The sequence below is a fragment of the Rutidosis leptorrhynchoides genome, chromosome 11 (genome assembly GCF_046630445.1).
Source record: "Rutidosis leptorrhynchoides isolate AG116_Rl617_1_P2 chromosome 11, CSIRO_AGI_Rlap_v1, whole genome shotgun sequence".
Lineage (NCBI taxonomy): Eukaryota > Viridiplantae > Streptophyta > Magnoliopsida > Asterales > Asteraceae > Rutidosis > Rutidosis leptorrhynchoides.
In genome coordinates, this window is record NC_092343.1 from 149,349,541 (window position 1) to 149,354,432 (window position 4,892).

Sequence of the window (4,892 nt, forward strand, 5' to 3'; positions counted from 1 at the left end):
TGTGTATTGATGCAAAGAATGAAGGTCATTACTTATGCATCTCGTCAGCTGAAGATTCATGAGCGAAACTACACTACTCACGATCTCGAACTTGGAGCCGTTGTCTTCGCATTAAAGCTGTGGAGACACTATCTTTATGGGACAAAGAGTACCATATTCACCGATCACAAAAGCCTCCAGCACATCTTTGATCAGAAGTAGCTGAACATGAGACAACGACGATGGATTGAGACGCTGAACGACTATAATTGTGAACTTCGTTACCATCCTGGTAAGGCCAATGTTGTATCCGACGCTCTGAGTCAAAAGGAGAGAACGATACCTCTTCGTGTTCGGGCTCTGAACATCACCATCCATTCGAATCTCCATAGCCAGATCCGAGTAGCCCAAGAAGAGGCTCTCAAGGAGGAGAACATATCTCGTGAATACCTGAACATCCTGGTCTCTAAATTCGAGGTTAAGGAGTCTGGACTCCGATGTTATGCCGGAAGAATTTGGGTACCTCGTTATGGGGATTTACGAAGCCTTTTACTTGATGAAGCCCACAAGTTGAGATATTCGATTCATCCAGGAGCCGAAAAAATGTACCACGATCTCAAGGAACATTATTGGTGGCCAAATCCTAAGAAGGATGTTGCAACTTGTGTTGGGAGGTGTTTGACTTGCTCGAAGGTTAAGGTTGAGCATCAGAGGCCATCTGGATTACTCCAACAACCATAAATCTCACAATAGAAATGGGAAGCAATTACTATAGATTTCATCATGATGCTACCAAAAACGGTGGGCGGATACGATACAATCTGGGTTATCATTGACCGTCTTACCAAATCTGCTCATTTTCTAGCGATGAAAGAAACAGATACAATGGAGAGACTTGCTCAACTGTACATCAAAGAGGTTGTATCTCGTCATGGCGTGCCTCTATCAATTATCTCAGATCGCGATCCTCGTTTTGCTTCCAGATTCTGGCGTTCTTTGCAAGAAGCCTTGGGAACTCGTCTCGACATGAGCACCGCATATCACCCCCAGACCGACGGTCAGAGCGAATGAACGATTCAGACTTTAGAGGACATGTTACGTGCCTGTGTTATTGACTTTGGAAAGTCTTGGGAAAGGCATCTGTTGCTAGCCGAATTCTCTTACAACAACGGTTATCATTCGAGTATTAAAGCCGCGCCTTTTGAAGCGTTGTATGGCCGCAAGTGTCGTTCTCCTATTTGTTGGGCCGAGTTAGGCGAAGTGCAAATCATCGGACCCGAGATAGTCCATGAAACGACGGAGAAGATTTCTCAGATTCAGGCAAGACTTAAGATGGCCCGCGATCGCCAAAAGAGTTATGCTGATCTTAAACGTAAGGACTTCGAATTTAACGTGGGTGACCGTGTGATGTTGAAAGTTGCACCCTGGAAGGGTGTAATTCGTTTTGGAAAGCACGGAAAGTTAAACCCGCGATACATTGGTTCGTTTGAAATTTTGGAACGTGTTGGACCCATTGCTTATCGGCTGGAACTTCCGACTCAGTTGAGTACTGTTCATCCTACCTTCCATGTATCAAATTTGAAGAAGTGCCTTGCTCTACCGGAACTTGTCATACCATTGGAAGAACTTACGATTGATGACAAACTCCACTTCTTGGAAGATCCTGTCGAAATTAAGGACCGTGAGGTCAAAACTTTGAAATGCAATAAGATTCCAATTGTCCGAGTTGGATGGAATGCCAAGCGTGGACTTGAGTTTACCTGGGAATGAAAGGATCAAATGATGCAGAAGTATCCTCACCTTTTCCCGACTCCATCACCATCAGCTTAAATTTTGGGACGAAATTTCCAATAACAGGTGGGTAATGTAACGACCCGACTTTTTCGACTTGCTTTTGTGCTTTGTATTTTAGCGAAACTGCGTATTTATGCATACTGTGTTACTTTATACTCTGGAAACTTGATATACGTGGTTTACTTCCATTTATATGTTAAAACGTGCCTTAGAGTACGTAGGATACTTAACTTGTTCAACGGAAGCCTTTATAACAGTTAGTGTTACTTAACGTTTCGAATAAACCGCGAACTGCGCGCACGTTTGACTTTTGTCGTAAATCGGAATATTATGACTGCGAAATATTAATTATTATTTTATAATAATAATTACTTGGGCTTTTGGATGCTTAATTTTAATTAATTATTTACTAGATCACAATAGTTAGTCTTGTTGGACTTTCTACCTTATTGGACCTTAGCCCACCCTACACTAACTAGTGGCCCAATTAATTAGCCCAAGTATTATTACTAGTGACCCATAATAAATAAAATAAATTAATTAAATTAATTAATGAGTCATACTAGCATTTGGATAAGGATTATCCATATTGTTACATGAGATTCTAGCATAAGTACATGCTTTAGACAACCACTAACCAAAAAGCAAAATGGTGTCTCCTCCCCTCCCCCTCAAAACCTATGGCCAAGAGGCCCTTCCAAGTCATCAATCCATGTCAAAATTTTGCTTATAAATACTAGCCATTTACCTCTCATTCAAACACTTGCTCATTTGATTTTCACACACACTTGCTCTTTCTTTCCTTCCTTTCTTGTATTACTTGTAAGTTTTCTTTTTCTTCTTCTTTTCCTTCATCATTTTCGTGGCATATCATCATCATCATGGAAGATCAAGCTCTTTAGCCTTGATCTTGATTATATCTTGTTGATTCAAGCATGAATCCTTCAAGGACATGGAAGATTCAAGCTTTCTAGCTTTGAATCTTCACCAAATTTGTAGATCTATATTTTTCTTACTTTAATCTTATTGTTTTGTTAAAAAGATTCAAACTTTTGTTTGTTATCTTCATATATCTTAAAGATCCAAGCTTTATGCTTTAAGATCTTCAAGAACAACCAAGATGCAAGCTTTCTAGCTTGAATCTTCATATCTTGTTGTTGGATCTAAGTTTTCTAGCTTATGATCTTGTTGTTTTGTTATAAAGATCAAAACTTGTGTTTATGGTCTTCATGAAACTTAAAGATCCAAGCTTTATGCTTCAAGATCTTCAAGAACACTAAAGGTTCAAGTTTTCTAGGTTTGTGACCTTATAAATTGTGTGAAAGGGATCCAAGCTCTCTAGCTTAGGGTTCCATCACTTCATTTGACTTAGATCATGTTCATACTTGTTTTATTGATGTAAAGTTTGTAACTTTGTTTGTAAATAGGACTTGTAATTGTGTTAAGACTAAGGATATGATGTAACATTGGTTCATCATCCATCTAAGACTCTTAAATGAGTTGTGTTACCACTTGGTCTTAACATATTGTGTATTGATGGTAAAATCTTGGTCAAAAGTGATGCTAAACCATCAACGAGTTGTACACTTGAAGCTACAAGAATCAAGGATGAGAACCGTGATGAGCATCAAGCACCAAGAACCCCACCGGAGTACTTGTCCACTAATTTTCGTATCTGATCAGGCCACCTGGGCTACTGGAGATATTTCAGTTAGTTCGGTTCGAGTAGATGATTTTCCCTTTAGGCCTCATCTTAATCCTAGTTACGGTTTAGGATTTATGGCCCTCCGAGAGTCACTACACCCTATTAACGTTGTGCTGAAATTTCTGACCTACTCGCACTTAAACCGTCGCCACGGTCAAACGAAGTTGAGTTAGGTTCTGAAAATTGGTCAGCTGTTAGGGAACTCATATACGGAGCCATATCCACTGACTATACGTCTTTTCGATTTACGTAGAGGTTGCAGCAGCTGACCGAAGTCAGCCTATTGTTTCGATCTCTATTCTTGTCGAACTTACTTAGCTTTTATGATGATGAATGATGATGATGATGACACTTAAACTTATTTTATGCACTAATAGAACTTATAAGGACAACCTACTGACCTAGTAACCTTTGATTTAGGTTGACGACCTTTCGGACCGACTTACTACTTGCGTACTTTCATTACCGACTTTACCGCTTTTATCACTGTGAGTTATAGCATCCCTTTTTACTTTAACTATTTTGGGACTGAGAATACATGCGCTTTTTACGTTTTACATACTAGGCACGAGTACTTAAACTTTATATGTGTGTGGGTTATACAACGGCATAAACTTTCCCCTTAGCACGGTAACGTTTAGTCATTGGTTTTTGAACCGGTGAACGCGAATCTTAGATATGGATCCATAGGGTTTGACATCCCCACTCGGGCTAGTCGTGCTAGCATTTAATGGGTGTTTAATACTTCGTGAACATACGCACTCGCCAAGTGTACTTTCAGGGGGTTATAAACGTTAAGTCTAGTTACCAGGTGCCCACGGTTATACATATACTTTTTATACTGTTTGTTACACTGAAATCTCGTGGCCTACCTTACATTACTATTACAACTTAAACTATAGCTCGCCAACATTCGTGTTGACTTTTAAGCGTGTATTTCTCAGGTGCCTAGAGGTTTTCTTGCTTCCGCTGTTAGATTTGTTGTTTTGCTGTTAAGGACCTGCTGTATTAGTTATCCGCTGCATTACTAGAGATGTCTCATTCATGGACCTTTTCTTTTGCATTCGTAGTTTATGTTAATTTCAAACAATGGTTTTGTAACGACCTTAGGGTCAAATACTTATGTTTATGCTCCTATTCGTAGGATGTACGTTATCTTTTGTAAAACGCTATCTTTTTATGAATGCAAACTGGTTTTCAAACAGCATATAGTGTTTAACCGTGTGAAGATCCTGTTGTTGACGAATATTACACGATGGTTTTGTATGGGGCGTCACATTACTCCCGATAGGCCTACCCCCAATAATTAAGCATGCAAGCAGCAATTAAAAATATCACTGTAGGGACTTAGTCGGACATAGCCGGGTATAGCATAGTTTAACAGTTTGGTACTTGTGTCTAAATTGTTAAAAGT